Source organism: Magnolia sinica, chromosome 4 (genome assembly GCF_029962835.1).
Source record: "Magnolia sinica isolate HGM2019 chromosome 4, MsV1, whole genome shotgun sequence".
Classification (NCBI taxonomy): Eukaryota; Viridiplantae; Streptophyta; class Magnoliopsida; order Magnoliales; family Magnoliaceae; genus Magnolia; species Magnolia sinica.
Genome location: NC_080576.1, coordinates 17,521,672 through 17,540,775, shown reverse-complemented (window position 1 = coordinate 17,540,775; position 19,104 = coordinate 17,521,672).

Sequence of the window (19,104 nt, the reverse complement as noted above, 5' to 3'; positions counted from 1 at the left end):
GTTGGCCGAACTGAGAGGCTCGAGGACCGAGCCGAGGCGAATTCAAGCTGGGGTCGGCTAGTGGCCGAGCCTAGTTGAGCTGTGCGAAGGTCAACTCGGCTGGATCACCATCACGACTTATGATGCAGCTACGGTACCCGATCGTTTCTCTTTTACAAATGGCCCATTTGATAATTGAATTGGCGTGATTTTAGGAGATTTGGCGTGCATGTGGTTGGGTGGACGGTTTAGAACTCACACAGGTATGCCATGCTGACACGTGTGAGAGGCAAGTGCCACAAAAGTGCAGGCGCTTGAACGTACTTAACCTTCGTTAGACTCGGGTGTTAGTTTCTTACAGCTTAAAAAATGGTGCTTTTCCTCTTCCTTTCAGATGTTCTGTATATGTGACATGCTGACCTGAAAGAAACCCTCGTATGAGAACTTCCACATACAATCTTGCGTGTTTGCATGTAGACGTACCAAAAGGACCCGAATATATATGGTAGAGTGGCATCTCTTTACAGGAGATGTGTTCATTTGAGGCTCTTCATATAGTGGACCTTGTGATGAACGGCTAACATTTCAAACATGATACATTGTAGACAATCCATTTCATTATATCTTTCTTCACTTTCTACATCTTCCCATGCTAAATGTTTGATTGCTAATCATTTTTGTTTCCTACCGTTGCTTTGAAGATCATCAATCAGATAAGTAGGATCATCTGATCCATTTGTATTTTGATATATTTCAAGGAGTCCATCAACTAATAAATCATGATTTGATGACCTGGACCAAGTTTAAAAAATTTGAGCCATCCAATTTGGGCCCACCAGATGGTCGGTGTTTGTGGAGGCATTAAAAATAAAAATAAAATCTGTAATCTCCGGGAGCTGCTGAGCAAGCATCTCTCTCTATAGGAAGATTAAGCACACTCGGTCATTATTATTCATAAAGCGGACCACATCTATATGAGGAAAAAAACGAACGGTTAGAAAGAGAAATGACCAACTATCCACATTCATATGAGTGGCTTTAATTGTCCTGATCTTTGACCTATGGCATGCTCGTAGCAGTGAGCCCTATCGGATGGATGACCCAGATCATGCACAGAGGTGTCATACTATATAAGCGGGTACAAGTAGAGCTGGGCATGGGTCGGCTTGACTCGGCTAACTCAACTCGGCCAATTTGTCCATACTCGACTCGACTTGAATAGAATGGATGAGTCGGTCCAAACCGAGTAGGCTTCGCTCAATCCAAACCTAAACCAAGTCGAGTCCGAGTTACCCAGAAACTCAATCCGATTATACTTGACTTGATCTGAAACCTGACTCAATTGGTTCGAATTTATATATATATATATATATCTCTAACCTTATTCACCACACCCGATCCTAACCCGGTCCTAAACTCTCTCTCCCTCTCTCATCCTCCTCTTCTAAGCTCAACAGCCACCCACCCACCACTACCACCACCACCACCACCACCACCCTCCTCCTCTCTCTCCTCCCACTCCCCCACTCACTCATCTCTCAATCTGACTCCGTGTCAACTCGACTTGACTTGGTACTTCTGACCAGGTCCGTCCCTGTCCGGATCAATCCAAGGTAAACCGGACTCGAATCAAGTTAGGCATGCTGGACTCAATACCAAATCTTGGGTAAGGCCTACTTCAAAACTCAGCCCTGACTCCGCCCGACTTGAGTCGATGCACATGTCTACCATACAAATATCATTATTCGTATATGTACTTTAATTTACCTTTAACTTCCAATTTTAAAATAAGAGCTTTGCCAATGCACTTGCTACTGCATAAGCTAGCATGTCACAGGTGAAATATCCAGGCCATCCATCAGATGGACCTCTCTGTGTGGATGTTACTTCCCAAAGATAAAAGTTACTGCATCAAGTAGGCGTGCCATTATAATAGAAATAGGTTGAAGGGTGGTTTAGCTGAATTATTATTATTATTTTTTTCTTTTCACAGCCCTAAGTTTGTTCACTTAAATATGGCCCACCTCACCAGTGGACCCATATGATTCTTGGGATAGGGAGTACCTTTCTGATGGATGGATAGGATATTTCACCTGTCTGCCATGCTGGCACATGTGATGTCGCGTGCATTATCTGACCTGTAGACTCAATAAATAAATAAATAGTTGTACTCATATAATCATTAAAGAGAAATTCTCCAGTGCTCTCATAGCACTATAAGTTATAGTTTTCCTAGTTGCATCCGTTCACTTGGACAGTACAATCAATAGATCTGAACTGTTTATTAACTCCAGATTGCATTTAATGGATTACTATGCAAAAATCGCACCGATCAGATGATCCTCTGTACTTGATCTGGCGTTATTTTCTATACCCTATGGTGCAATATTTGCATAGAGCTGATGAAATGTCGATTGGGCCTATGAACGGTCTGGATCAATGTATTGAACTGTCTAAGTATCCCAATAGAACCAGGAGCAGTATAACTTGACAGTAATCTGAAAGTACTGGAGCATTTCTCATCATTAAATAAAAATTGCATCTGCGTAAGATTCCAATAAAAGCCATTGGAAATTACAGTAGTACATCTTTTTCTCACTCCTCTTTCTTTACACCTGTGATGATCGAGCTCGAAAACTTAAAAAATGTTGATATTTTAGTACTTTCCAAAACGATCTGTTCAGATCGAACTGGTGCAATCATTCGTTTTTTTCTAAAGTAATTCTATCAGTGGGCCATCTCACTAAAAATCCATCCAAGTTCTTTTGTGGATCATTCATTTCCCATAAAAGAGGATGACTCAGCTAGCCTCATCCGGTGCTACGCTTACCTGGTTAATGATCACCTCCAACCGGTTCCATGTTACATGTTAGCTTAATGCGCGGCCAGTCTCAGGTGATAACATGCCATTTGAAAGTCTTCGCCTTGCAGGGCCAGCCCAGCCGAATGCAGATTGCGTGGTGAGGTGTGATGAACCTGTGGGGTCCATCATAATATATGTGTTTCATCCATGCGTCTTTCTATATATATATATATATATATATATATATAATTTTTTTCAGCTTATTTTAAGGCCATGAAAGTTCTCGATGAAGCTGTGGGGTCCATCATAATGTATGTGTTTCATCCATGCGTCTATCTATTTTTATTTATATATATATATTTTTCAGCTTATTTGAAGGCCATGAAAGTTCTCTAGGCCATAAGAATTATAGGTCTAGCTGATATTTTTGTTTTTCCTTTCATCTGCGTATGTGAAACCTTATAAATAAGTTGGATTATAAATAAAAATCGTTGTGGGTCCTCAGAAGATTTTACCTTATCCCAGTTGCTTCGTGTGGTTTGGTACCCTTGGGCGTTGGATATGCTTTAATTTTTGGCCAAAGAAGATCAGTTCTGTGCCCCCATCATGATATATTTATTATATGTACACTGTTCATCAATTGGGCGAGATCATTTAAGGGCATTTGCACAAAAATGAATCATATCCAAAACTCCAAGTGGATGGACCACATCACAAATAGCAGTGGGACCATAACTCCTACCATGATGTTTTTCCTCCATTAAATCTGTTCATTGAAAATTAAAAACAAATATAAGATTGACCCGAGGTTTCATTGGTAAACATTTAATCTCCCACTACTTCCTGGAGCGAGGTTCATGGGATCTTTGAATCTGTCTTATTTTTGGTGGTAATTTTTTATTATAGACGTGACCGGCTATCTACTTTTTTTATTCGACTTGAATAAAATTTTATGGACAAACTCATAAAGACGAAATTACCTTTACTTTTTTTAACCGCTTTACCTTAAAACCTAATGATATTTTTGTCCAAAACTGTCTTTCCATATCTTAAAAATCTATTAGTAACATAAGTTTTGGGCCTTCAATTAAAAAAAAAACAAAAAAAAAAACATAAAAGGTAAGCGTCTAGAGTGCTAACACCCCTAGCAGACTGAGTGGAGATACCGCGTTTCAACACTTGAGGTATTGGTATGATCCCTAGTGGGGGTGGCTAACATGGAGTGTGTGTACTAACATATGTGTATCCTGACATGCTAACCCAAAAAAAAGAAAAAAGAAAAAAGAAGCGTCTAGAGTGCTAATTTTTTCTATTGTTGGTCTCCACTCAAGTCTTAAATGAATCTCAATCAATTTAGATACAACACGTGTCTCAGGTTGGGGCCATAGAACTTCGTAACGTGTACACACCAGTGAGGTCGTTGGTGTACAGTACACCGGCCAATCCACTTCCAGCTTTAAAACATGGATTGACAGCATGGATAAAATACATCAGGGTGGAATATACAGAGTCTTCACACTACAGTAAAAGGGTAACAAACATATCACCACACCATCGGCACCCTGCCAGCACTAGCTTAGCCCATTGCCATCCCTACGCGACATCCATCATAGGACCGTGGTTGGATGATATGATCCACACCAATAAGCGTATCTTTTGTAATGAGTGGACTAGCCTCATTGAGTTGTACCTAGTGAATGGCTCAAGAGCTGGCACAAATGTGCCACATGGCACCTTTATATGTGTTTATCCTATATGTGAAAGATTTAGTTTCATAACAGTTTTATAAAAGGGTATATCCAAATCATCAGGTGGACCACATATTTACAACTAATTAGATAGCTGGCAAGTTTGGTTTATGCTGTCCATATTTTTGGTGCACAACGGATTGTCTGATGATTTAATTGGTCTGATTTTTAAACCCACTAATCTTTATTCTAAGGGCCATGATATGAACGGTGTGGATGATTGAACCATGACTCCATCTAAAGGCACAAGATATTCCTGTACAGACTTTTGTGCATTTGCAAGGGTGTTTTTTAAAATGAAGGAAATTTTACAAATTACTACTTTATTAATTAGGTATTTACACATCCGCACCATTTTCATTTTTTTTTTCTTTTTCAATAAGCTACCTTATTAACTTAGCTCAGGTGAGTCCCACTATAATGTTTATATAAAATTCACTCCAACCACCATGTGTGTCACCCTATGATAGACCTAAGGCCCACAAGTCAGCTCCATCCATCATTCAGGTGGACGACATGATTGAATATAATGTATAAGGAAATACCCACCCTCCACATTGTTTCCCTTGGCATAGGCCACCTAAATCACAAATGAGTATGATTTTTGTGCCCTAGGTCTAAATTTTGGTTTGACATCTAGTGGTTAGAGTGAATTTCAATCAAGGTTGGACATTGCTTTCCCAACTATTTCCCATGTAGTGGTCCATTTTAAATCACAGGCTGGCTTTTTTTTTTTTTTTTTAATTTTTAATTTTTAATTTTTCCTTATCTTGAGCCAATAGTGGGATTACATATCTAATGGTTGCAATGGATTTTGTATATGAATTAATGTGGGTTCCTTGAAAATCAATGGCTAGAGACCACGTCTCAAAGGTTCATAAATTTCCATGGAAAAAGAGGGGTTGCACATCCAACTAGTTGGACCACAAATTACAATCCATTTAAAAAATACCTTGCAACCTTTCATATGCCGGCAACATTCAACCCATCTAAAAGGTTGGAATCACCACTACAATTTCTTCATGTAAAAATTAGTCAAATTTACTCATTTATTGGACCTCACTTATATTTTACTATTTAACAATTGTTAAAACTATTTTGTATAATCCTATGGTCCAGCTAACTAGATGATTAGATGGGGCTGATTTTTCATTAGTGATCCTTATTGTGGGGCCAACCTATTGGAAGGGAATGCTGTTGATTCGATCAATGGGTTGAAAGTTATCCACTGCGTGGACCATAACTAGTGGTCCAACTAGTTGGATTTGATGCATTCTCATTACAAATAAAAAAATATACTTTAATGGGGCCCACCCTTGATTTTTGATAGGCCCCACCCAAATATGCATGAGAGATTCAATCTGACAAGTAGATGTGTATTCCCACGTTTGTTCTAAGGATAAAAAATCAGCTCAATATGTGATTACGGTGGGCCACACCAAAGGAAATAATGGGAAGAGACACATCCACCCTTGATTTTCAAGAGATACACTGTGATGATTATGTAAAATCCACTCCAACCATTAGATTCCAAATCAAATTTAGGCCTATGGTAAATAAATAAGACCTATCCATGATTTAGGAGGGCTACACTAAATACGACTTATCCATGATTTAGGAGTGCTACACTAAGGGAAATAGTATGAGGGCTAACCATTGCCTTGTACACTGTTTTCAATTACGTGGTCCACCTTAATCATGGATGGATTTGATTTTTTGGATCTAGGCCTAACATGGGGTGACACTTATGGAGGTTGAAGTAGATTTCATATAAATTTATGGCAGGACCCACTGGATCAGCAATCCTACATAGGGCGGAATCCTAACTTCCTTTAAAAAAAAAAAAATCTAGCCCAAGGCACTCCGTTAATAATTGTTTGGATTAACGGGGTATCTTATTGAAAGCCCTTTCAAAAAAATGTATGAGAATATAAATACCTAGTTAATAAAGTAATAGTTTGTAAAATTCCCTCATTCAATCCAAATCATCGGTTGGACGTGCATGATTGATTGTTGATGCATGATTGATTGTTGATGTTTAGCTCGGATTCTCGTTGTCCGATGACCAACGAACCTTGATGCTCGACTTCCTTAAGCGACATCGGGATGTCTTTGCTTGGACTCACCACGACATGCCTAGTATTCCCCTTGAAGTGATCGTCCACAGATTAAACGTAGAGCCTGAGCACAAACCAGTAAAACAGAAAAGAAGGGCTTTCGAGCCTGAGAGGTACGCTGCAATAGTTGACGAGGTTTCTAAACTCCTTGGTGCTGGCTTCATTGAAGAAATCTATTACCCGAATTGGATTGCAAACGTAGTGCTCGTGAAGAAGGCTAATAGGAAATGTCGGGTCTGCATAGTTTACTCCTACCTGAACAAGGCGTGCCCCAAGGATAGTTTCCCTTCCCTCAGGATCGACCAATTGGTTGACAGCACAGCCGGGCACGAGCTCCTCACTTTTATGGACGTACTCTGCCTACAATCAGATAGCGATGTATCTTCCGGACAGACAGAAGACAACCTTCGTCACTGACAAAAGGCTTTACTGTTATCGAGTCATGCCTTTTGGCTTGAAGAATGCTAGTGCGACGTATCAGAGGTTGGTAAACCAAATGTTCGCCCAACAGATCAGCCAGACTATGGAGGTCTATATCGACGACATGCTCTTGAAGAGCATCAGAGCATTTGACCATATCTCGGACCTCGGAGAGACTTTCTCAATTCTACGGAAGTATCGTATGAAGTTGAACCCGGCTAAGTACGCTTTTGGTGTTGGGTCAAGTAAATTCCTCGGCTTCCAAGTTAGTTAGAGAGGCATTGAAGTGAATCCTGATAAAATTAGGGCTCTGCTCGATATGAGCTCACCTCGGACTACGAAAGAAATTCAGTGCCTCACTGGAAGGGTTGCGGTGCTCAGCCGATTTATCTTCAAAGCCATGGATAAGTGCCTTCTCATCTTCTAGTAATTGAAGGGTCACAAGAAGGCAGAGTGAACCTCGGATTGTGAGCAAGCCTTTCAGTAGTTGAAGCAATATGTGGGATCGCCACCACTACTATCCAAACCAGAATCAGGGGAGTCCTTGTTTCTTTACCTAGCAGTTTCTACCTCGGCTGTCAGCTCGTCTCTTATTAGAGAGGCTGGAGGCAAGCAACATCCTGTTTACTACACCAGCAAGGCCCTGGTCCCAGTAGGGACAGGGTATCCGAGTATGGAGAAGCTGGCCTTAAGCTTGGTCATTTCTGCACGGAGATTGCACCCATACTTCCAAGCACATCACATCGTTGTCATCACCGATTCACCACTCCGACAAAGTGGGCTGTCGAGCTCGGAGAATTTGATATACAATATCAGCCGATGACTGCTGTCAAAGGCTAAGCGGTGATAGATTTATAGCTTATTTTACTAATCCGAACTGCGAACTCGAAGGAATCGGTTCAGAGGTATCATTAAATTTAGCGATAAACCCTACTGTTCCCCCAACCTCTTCTCTTTTTGAGGACGCTGGGGCAGAAGCAAGATCTGATAGATGGACCATGTTCGTGGACAAGTCATTCAATTCAAAGTGAGGAGGAACAAGGGTTGTCCTAGTTGCGCCTGACACAACCACTATTCAATACGCAATTAGGCTCGGCTTTAAAGCATCAAATAATAAGGCAGAATATGAAGCCCTGTTGGTTGGGCTCAGATTGGCCGTTAGTCTGGGAGTCCAGTTCATTGATGTCCGATGTGATTCCCAACTCGTTATGAACCAAGTGTTAGCAGAGTACGAGGCGAAGGAAGCAAGGATGATAGCCTACTTGAGCGAAACCCGAAAAACAATGGGAAAATTCAAGGATTGCATCATGAGTCAGATACGGAGGGCTGATGCCCTCGCAAAGTTAGCCTCATTGGCCGAAGGGAATATCTCGACGATTGTTCCTGTGGAGTTCCTAGATAAGTTGATCATTGACCGAACCAACCAAGAAATCATCAACTGGGTGCAAGTGACTGTAAGTTGGATGGATCCTATCTTCAGATATCTCACAAGTGGAGAGGTCCCACGAGATCGACTAGAAGCTCGGCATCTAAGGGTCAGGGCAGCATGATACACGATCATTAGTGACACATTGTACAAAAAAGGTTACTCCCAGTAGTACCTCAGATGTCTTCGACTTGATGAAGTAGAGTACGTAATCCGAGAGATCCATGAAGGAATTTGCAGAAATCACTCTGGGGGCCGTGCCCTGGCTAAAAATATTCTTCGTCAAGAATACTTCTGGTCGACAATTCAAGAAGATTCTAAAGGTTTCGTCTAGAGATGCGACAAGTGCCAAAGATTTGCTACCGTCCTGATGTAGCCAGTGGAAGAGTTGACCCCCATGAGTGGACCGCGGCCGTCACCCAATGGGGGATCGACATCATCGGACCTCTGCCTTGCAGTAAAGGGCAGACCAAACTTGTTATCGTGGTGGTTGACTATTTTACTAAATGAGCGGAAGCCGAGCCCGTGGTAAAGATTATAGAACAGAAGATAAAGAACTTAGTGTGGAAGAACGTCATCTACGGGTTCAGCATCTCGCGTACCATCGTGTCCGATAATGGAAAACAGTTCTACAATGATAAGTTTAGAGACATGTGCTGAAGGCTCGACATTGTTAACGCATACTCATCACCTCGCCATCGTCAGTCCAACGGACAAGTGGAAGCTGTGAATAAAATCATCAAGCATCATCTCAAGATGAAGCTAGATAAAGCTAAGGGCAATTGGGCCGATGAGCTTCCATTTGTTCTTTGGGCATACAGAACCACGACTCAGTCGACTACATGAGAGACCCCGTTCTCCCTTTCGTATGGCTTGAAAGCTGTTGTCCCAGTCGAGATAGGGCTTCCCACTACTCAGGTACGGACCTATCAAGACGAGTAGAACACTGAGCTGATTACGACAAGCCTCGACTTGCTCGAAGAGTTGCGGGACACTGTAGGACTACGGGTTGCGGCTAGGCATCAACAGGTCGCGCGTTTCTACAATTCCAGGGTCAAAATAAGACGATTCCGATGTGGTGATCTCGTCCTTCGCCGTGTGTTCTAGAACACTGTGGAACCTGGAGTAGGGTCCCTCGGACCGAACTGGGAGGGGCTCTACCGGTAGTTGGCTCGACCAAATCGGGGTCTTACCACTTGGAAGATTTGGAAGGACAACCCCTACCATATCCCTGGAATGCTGAGCACTTGAAGATCTACTACCCATAAAGGGAAATGATATATGGGTCGGGATTGTTTGTTCCGATGACATTTTTAATAAAGAATGCCATTTTATACAAAAGTTATTCTACGTGGGGCTTCTCCCGAGGAAGAATGTTTACTTCGTCACCTTAGTGTGCTACGAGGGACCATTTCTCACATGCAGAAATGAAGTCCTTCGATGATCTGACCCCTTATAGAAGAGGTTAGCTCGTCACTCGACAACCAGACAGATCCAACAATGATACACAACAAATTAAATCATCATTCCAAAAGAATAAGAAAAATTATAAAGATATCATTATTTTGCTACAAGTTTTTATAAAAAGAAAGATATGAATTTATTCTCTTCGAGTAGGAGGGTTGGCGGCAAAGTTGGGAGGTTGAGCCTCAGGAGTCCCTTTGGCCTCCGCGGTGATGGGATCATTCTCAGCCTTAGTAGCAGGGGCGTCCTCGGCATCGTCGGTAGCCAAGCGATCGAGGTCGAGATCTGGATAGAGTTCTTCGACATCGCCCAAGTAAGCATTGTAGGCGGCATTATAGGCGTAGTAGTATACTATCCAATTCAGCGGACCTCTCCGCCGAAGCCTTGAATTCCTCGACGGCCATAATAGCTTGTGCAAAACGGCTGAAGCTTCAAGCTCAGCACGCTGTTTAGCCAACTCCTCGGCGGCGTCGCGTTTGGCCAGTCCGAGTTAAGCCACCAGTCGAGCATTGTCTTCCTCCACGCGTTCGGGGAGAGCTCTCGAGCTTGCCAGTTCGGACTCAGCCGAATCCAAACGAGACTGAAGCTCGTTCACCTCTCCTTAAAGCATGAGCTCCCTTAGTTGGCCTTCTCCCACCAGGCCTTTCAACTTCTCCTGTTCTGCGACTGAGGCTTCAAGAGCCCTTTAAGCTCAGCCTTCTCCCACTCAATCCGAGTCATCGCCTTCAGCCTTTCTCAGATCTGGATAAACATCGGTAATGCTCGAAAAAATAAAGGGTTAGAGAATAGAAACGACGATCAGAGCTAGCAAATAATGTTAAAAGCTTACCGTGTAGTAGACCGAGGCGAATTCATTTACGAATGACTCGAGAAGACGGGAGAGAGTGTTGGTGATCGATGCCTTAGTCGCGTGCTTAGCTACCCAGTCGTTCAGCAATGACATATGATAGCCTGGTGGAAGCACCTTCGAACCCGAGGGAGGAATTAGATCAACAGTCCTCCTCACACTGCTGGCAGTAGAGGCCTGAGGCTCGGCCTCAGGGATGACACTTTTTTCGGTTAGGACATTCATCCTGCCAGCCAAAAAATCTACCTTAGCGACAGTGAGGTTGATGTTGATGTTGATGGACTCATTCAAGACGTCCTTATCCTGGGAGAGAGCCGCTTCGACTGTTTCTTCGACTACCTCTCTCTCGGTCCTAGGTGGATGGGTCGGAGTAGACGGAGGGACCTCGGGGACTGAGGTGGGAGCTGAGGCAGGGATTGCGGCAGGTTCGGCTACAGAAGGTGCAGTCTTCTTCTTCGCTGTGATTTTAACAAGCGGCTCAGAAGCCATCATCATGCTTAGAGGAGGGCGTGACACCGATGACCTCTTCCTCTTCGACCCCGAATCCTCAGCCATACCTGACAAAAAAAGAACCAAATCATAGACACACCTACAAAGAAAGACGACTGTATAAGAGGTTGCTATACTCACCCAAAGCAGTGGGGAGGGGCTTAAATCGGCAGAATCCGGACTAGAGGAGGTTGTCCGGGCTGATGATATCGTGCCAGATACACTGCTCTTTCTTGAGTAGCCGAGCCCTATCAATTTGGGCTCGGAGGAAGGGGGACAGCTCTGACGGACCTTTTGGATAATCTACAAACAAAAAGCACAGGGTAGAACGGAAATGAGTCATCGAAACAAAACGTACTATGAATCTTGAAGACTCGTACCTGGGTTAAAAAATTTTATGGGCACCCTGGCCCTTAGGTGTCCAAGCTCAGATGGCGATGCCTCCCATTCTTCGGAGGCCCAAAACCATTTTCCCTTCCAATCCTTGTTGGAAGAGGGGAGTCTGGTTACAAGGCTCAGAGTACATTAGGCTCTTGCGGAAAAATAATACCAGCACAGCTTGGCCGAGTCGTGCTTGGCTTGGTACATGGCCAGAAATTCATCTGGTAATATATCCTAGTTCTTTAGATGGCGCCAGATGATATACGAAGAAACCAGAATTCGCCAAGCATTTGGGATGAGCTGACCCGGCACTAACTTTAGATGTGCAGTCAGCATCCGCACAAAAGGGTGGATGAGAAACTGAAGCCCACATTGGAGCGCGCAGATGAAGATAGCAACTTCTCTGTCAGTCGAATCTCCTGGAGCGTCGAGGGCAGAAGGGGCCTTGATGTGCACAAAGTCAGAGATTTGGTAGTTGGTACGGATCTAAGCCATTTGGGACTCGACCAAAATTGAGCCCCTAGGGAAAACGGCCTCAGATCGACCTCCCGAAGGCCGGGCCACGGCCCTTCCAGTTGGGTCCCGAGGTATTCTCGTAGACCCTTTGGTGCCGCCCTTGGCCTTCGGACCCACGGTTTTCTTAACTGGAGGTCGGAGGGGGATTGCCTCAAAGGGACCTTCCGATCCCCGACTCTCAGAGTCCGTACTCTCCGACTTAGACTCGTCTCTGACACCATTACTCGAACTTCGTCTGAACCGTTGACATTGTGGGACTAAACAAAATTGAAAGAAGGCTTGGAAAGGAGAGAACTCACAGGAAATCACCCTTCGGGAGATGTCTCGCAACACTAGTTTTTTGAGAAAACGAAGCTCAAGAGGGGAACGTGAATAAAATACAGGAGAGCTCAAATGAAGAAGTGGTGGAACTTATATATCCATTGCCAGTGGGGTGCAATCATGACGGACAACTATCTCTGAAGCTGAAACAACTCGATCCCGAACCTGGCTGGGTACGTGGCAGCAAGTTATTCGTCTGAATTGACACCCTTCGAGTCATGCGCTGCCAGTGCTGAACAACATTCAATGCGTGGACGGCTCTTCACCTTTCAATGTCCATGTGGCGGCATCCTGCTCATCCAGCCGATTCGAATCCTCAACCGTTCCAACTTGTTTGCCATCCAGTGGTTGGTACCCAAAAAGCTAAAGTCATTGTACAGTGCGCAGATCTCGAGGCGCCATCATCATGACGATTCATTTTAACCTTGCTGACTCGTCATCATGATAAGAGTGGTAATTCATTTTCCTAGACATTTACTCCCTGAGTCCAACCTCAGACTCAGAAAGTAAGGAGCTTCTGTTATAGGAAAATCTGAGCTGAACCCGACAAAGGCCGACTTAGGGAAATCGATGAGCAGGGCCTTAGACTAGTAGCCATACATCCGAACCGACTCGATTCCAAGTTCTTTTGTAGAGCTTTGAAATCGACCTGGAACCCGAAAGAAGCCATCACACATCCAACCTGCCGGCCCCGACTAGGAACCTTGACTAGGTTTAACTCACTCATGGGCTCGGAGGATCCTGAGTGAGGCCTAGCTCGGAGGGAAAACGTGGCTGTTACACGTCTGACCCGTCGGCTCCGACTAGGATCAACTTGCTCGTTTACTCGGAGGGTTAAGCTCGACTTGGATGAGAATGTGGTCGAAGGAGTCTCCAGTAACGCATGTACAGAGAGTCATCTGACACACGATCTCAGGATAACGGCCGACATCAACGCACACGTAGCTCCCGCTTGATGGCAGAGATCGTGCCGATATTAATGGACATGTCTACTCCAACCCAAAGGTATAAATAGAGGGCATAACAACTGAAACATGTACGCAAAATCTCTCACTTGAAATCTACCCGCACTACTAAGAACAAGATTCCTAACCTGACTTTGGCATCGGAGGGTCCCTTACGCTAGCCAAGGTCTCCTTTGTCCTCCTCCTGTGCAGGCTAATAGGGCTCGACGTGAATGCTCGGAGCTCACCGAGGGTGAACTAGATTTTTGCATCAACAGTTAATGATTTAATTGGTCTGATTTTTATACCCATTGATCTTCATCCTAAGGGCCGTGATATGAACAGTGTGGATGATTGATCTAAAGGCACAAAATATCAATGTGTTTTTAAAATAAAAGGAATTTTACAAATTACTGCCTCATTAATTAGATATTTACATTCCAGTACCATTTCTAAAAATGTTTTCAATAAGCTACCTCATTAATTGAGTTCGGGTGAGCCCCCCCTGTGATGTTTATATCTAATCTACTCCAACCACAATGTGTTCACCCCATGATAAGCCTAGGGGCTCACAAGTCAGCTCCGTCCGTCATTCAAGTGTACCACATCGATAAAAACAGTGTACAAGGAAACACTCACCTTCCACACAGTTTCCCTTAGCGTAGCCCACCTAAATCACAGGTGAGTCAGGTTTTTGTGCCACAGGTCTAAATTTTGATTTGAAACTAGTGGATTTCATATAATAATTATGGTGGGCTCTATAACAATTAAGGTTGGACATTGCTTTTTCTATAATAATTATGGTGGGCTCTATAACAATTAAGGTTGGACATTGCTTTTCCTATAATAATTATGGTGGGCTCTATAACAATTAAGGTTGGACATTTCTTTTCCAACTATTTCCTTCGACGTGGTCCACTTGAGATCACAGGTTAGTCTGTTTTTTTTCTTGAGCCAAAAATGGGATTATACATCTAATGGTTGCAATGGATTTGGCATATACATTATGGTGGGCCCCTTGAAAAATTAATGGCTAGAGACCATCTATGACATATTCATAAATTTATGTGAAAAAAAGGGGTTGCACGTCCAACTAATTGGACCACAAATTACAATACATTAAAAAAAAAAAATACCTTCCAATCTTTCATATGCCTGCAGCATCCAATCCATCTAAAAGGTTGGAATCTACATGACAATTTCTCCATGCAAAAATTAGTCACATTTACTCATTTATTGGACCTCAGTTGCATTTTACTTTCAATTGTAAAAACTGTTTTCTATGGTCCTATGGTCCAGCTAACTAGATGATTAGATGGGGCTGTTTTTTTGTAGGCGATCCTCATTGTGGGGCCAACCTATTGGAAGGTAGTGATGTTGATTCGATCAAATAAATTGGAAGTTATCCATTGTGTGGTTCATAACTAGTGGTCCAACTAGTTGGATTTGACACGTCCTCCTTAAAAATAAAAAATGCTTTAATCAGGCTCACCCTTATTTTTAATATGGCCCACCCAAATGTGTATGAGAGATTCATTCTGACAAGCAGACATGTATTTCCATGTTTGTTCCAGGGATAAAAAATCAGGTTGACACCTGATTACGGTGGAATACATTATAGGAAAAAGTTGAAGAGACACGTCTACCTTTAATTTTTACAAGATCCATGATGATGATTACGCGAAATCCACTCCAACCATTAGATTGAAACCAAATTTATGCCTAGGGCAAGCAAATCAGACCTATCCATGATTTAGGAGGGCTACACCAAGGGAAACTGTGGGGGTTGAGCATTGCCCTGTACACTGTTTCCAATCATGTGGTCCACCTGAAGCATGAATGGGTTCAATTTTTTGGAGGATTTCATATAAATATCACAGTGGGACCCACCTGATCAGCAATCCCTTCTTAGAATCCAACTTCCATTAAAAAAATAAATAGCCGAAGGTAATCCGATGGTGATTACTTGGATTAATGGGGTATCTTATTGAAAATCTTGAAGAAAGTTATGAGAATGTGAATACATATTTAATGAAGTGGTGATTTGTAAAATTCTCTCAAATAAATTAGCTGAAGTATTTTGGGATTCTATTGGGATCTACTGTAGGGAACCTGGCCTTGGAAGGGGGAGCTTTACCAGAGAAAAACCTTTATACTCTAGCAGATTGTGATGGATGATACTCAGGCACTTAGATATTAGTTAGGAATTGCATACGTACAATTAATTCAAATGACACTGTCCAAATTCTGAATCTCAGTTATTTGATAACTAAAAATGAAGAAGATCCATGAATCAAAGGTTAGTCTTGTTTAACAAATGATTTCAGGAATGTGACTTTTTCCATGGAGGAATACAATTTAGTCAGTTTAATTTATTTTGATGCAGGCCAATTGTACAATTGGCGAGTCCCTGCGTATCAAGCATCATATTCTGCCAGAGTATAAAAAAACTACCCGCTTGGCTAAGTCCACGCAGGTGTAAGGGATGACCCATCTACATGCTTAGGGGAACATCTTGGTAAGTAATTGCAAGCCCCAACAATGACTGTCGATGGACCGGGCTGGTCCATCAGGCTTGCAGGATTGGGCTGAAATACTAAGCCTGAGGGCTAGACCCAGGCCTAAAATTTAAGCCCGTTTATTGATCCGGATGATTTCAGCCCACCCCAAACATGGCCAGGCATAGTAGGGTTGGGGTTGGTGGGATTCAGATTCAGGTCATGCATAGTCATGGTGGGCCAGTACGGGCTTGTTTATTTTGGACCGTCAAAGGCCCAAATTGGACTCACGAATAAATTGTACTTTGTTAGACCGACACTAACGTGGCCCATCGACAACCTCAGGTCCATCCCGTCAATCTAGTGCGTCCCACCACAGGAAACATTCACCTTTTATACAGATTGAAAATGACTGTGATTGGTGGCTTACCCAACTACAATGGGGCAGGATGTATTATATCATTTCCCACTGTGGAAACCCACCCACCGCTATAAAGATTTGTAGCATGCCATGTCAACCATCTTTCCCACCAACATGACACTAGTGTGGGGAATCTGTGCCATGCAAAGGATATATTACACCGTTGAAGATCACCCATTTCAGAATTCCAGAGGATCCACTCATCAGATAGACCACACTTGTATGTTGAGGCTGTTGATCGGTTGTCCATTGATTCCAACGGTATGACCTACAGGATGAGTGGCCTACCTTTTGTGACAGATCATCTTCATGGTGAACCTAACGTTTCGACGGTGTAGATGTCCTACACAAGTATCATGTTGATGATAAAGATGGGGCAGCATTTTTTTAAACTATATCCAGAGCTTTTGCTAAGCGCACACGCGTGCAACAAAGCTCGTGCACATGCCACACGTGTGCCATCATGGCAGAGATCTAATCCATCTATCAGGTTGGTCGACCTTGTACACATTGCTCCACGATAATATGTATCAATGGGTCGGGCCAATCTCTGTCCAAGCCCGGCCCATATTTTTGAACTTTCTCTAAACTTGGCCCAAGCCCGTGATGGGCCAAAACCGTCGAGCCCGACTCGGAATGTATAAACAGGGTCGAACACAAGTCCGAAAAAAGTTTGAAAATAAATGGGTGGGTTGTACAGCGTAACAGACAACTGCTCTGACACGTGCGTACCAAAAAAAACCTTTGTCAGTGTCAGGTATCTCACCTTTTATTTTTTAGAGGAACCAACATGATTTTGTCAGATCCTCTCCGACCATTAGATGCGAAATATTAAGTTATAACTATGATCAAAAAATTAATCTGATCAGTGATTTAGATGGGCCACATAAAGGAAAACAATTGGGAGAAACGTCCAATCTTGATATTTACAGGGCCCACTGTGATGACTATACAAAATCTAGTCCATTCACTAGATATCAAACTAAGGACTTAGGCTTGAGGACCAAATATCAGGCCCATTCATTATTCGGGTAGGCAATACTAAGTGAAATATGTGGAGGATGAGTGGTCCATCTACACTCTTTTCAATCGTATGGTTCACTTGAATAAATGACGAGAGCGATTTTTGGGTCTGGGCCTAACATGGGCTAACACGGCTGATGGTTGGGGTGGGTGGATTTCACGTAAACACCATGATGGAACCCACAGGAGCCGGCAACACTTTCAAAAAAGTGAAACAGCTTTCCCTCATCCCTTCTCCTGTGGGTAAGGTATAAAGTGAAATGACTTTCCCTCCGTTGCCCTTTCCGCCGTGTGAATGGCATGATATGAAAATTTGAAATTTAAAATGATCTGTGCGGTCCGGGCCGGGTTATTGGGCTTCTGGATATCTTAGTCCGGCCCTTCTTAAATAGGGGCTTCTGGATACCCGAGACAGGACCGGCCCGAAAGCCCGTCAGGCCAACCCGACCAATTGACGCCGTAGATGGGTTAGTGAATTTCATCCAAGTTCTCATAAGAAGTGTATTTGTTTTGAAAACTATGACCCACCTGATCAGTGGATCAAATTGATTCCTGGGCTAGGGCATCCGTTTTGATGGATGGGTTGTATCTTGGAGTTATCGTGCCATGCTAGCATATGTTTGGAATGTAGATGAATTTTATTGCAGGCAAGTTTGCTTTGCACAGCTCCTGTATCGTTACTGTTTATTTGTTGAAAAGATTGATGCCTGTGCTTTATTCACTCTGCTCATTTATTTTTCTAAATCCTTTTAGAACATAAGTCTAAAAAATGAGGCAGATCCAAAGCTCAAGTAAACCCACCACAAGGATCACTGGAGATTGAATGCCTACTGTTGGAAACTACCTGAGAGCCATGAGTTTTGGATCAAGCTGATACTTGTGTTTTCCTTTCATCTGTAAAGCACCTGCATCATGGTAGGGGTCCGTGGAGCTTTTCCACGTATACATCGGTGATGTATTCTACATTATGCAATCTAAGTCCTTTTGCACCATCCAGCACACACTTCCATTTGAGTATACTCGGCATTCGCTTCTTAAGTCCTTTTACACCATCCAATACACACTTTCATTTGAGTTTACTCAGCAATTTAGGGGTGTACATCGAGTCGAACCGAGCTGGGGCCGGCTTGAACTCTGCTCAAACACATTTTCGAGCTCAAAAAATCAGCTCAACTCGGCTCAAACTCAGCTTCGAACTGAGTCGAATCGATCTTTTTCGAGTCGAGTCGAGCGAGCTAACTGAGCTAGCTCGGTTCGTGTACACCTCTACTTGGCATTCGCTTGCATCTAATAACCAATATGGAAGCGGATTGCATAGTGTGCCACATACCACCAACTCCGGTGGTGTATTGATGTCATTGAGTTCCATGGGTCCTGCCAAGATGTGTGTTATATCCACATTTTACATTCATTTTTCTAGATCATTTAAAGATATGGGTCAAAAAATGAAGCATATCCAAAGCACATATGGACTACACCATCAAAAAAGCAGTGGGAGTTGGACGCTTACTATTTAAAACTTTTTTAGGAGCTACCAAGTTTTAGACTGTTTTTTCCCTGTGACCTTATGTGCAAGTTGGATGGCAAATAAACATTATGATGGGCCTTAGGAAGGTTTCAACAATGGGTATCATCGTCCCCACTACTTTTTATGATGTTGTCCACTTGGGTTTTGGATCTGCCTCATTTTTGGAGCCATGTCCTACA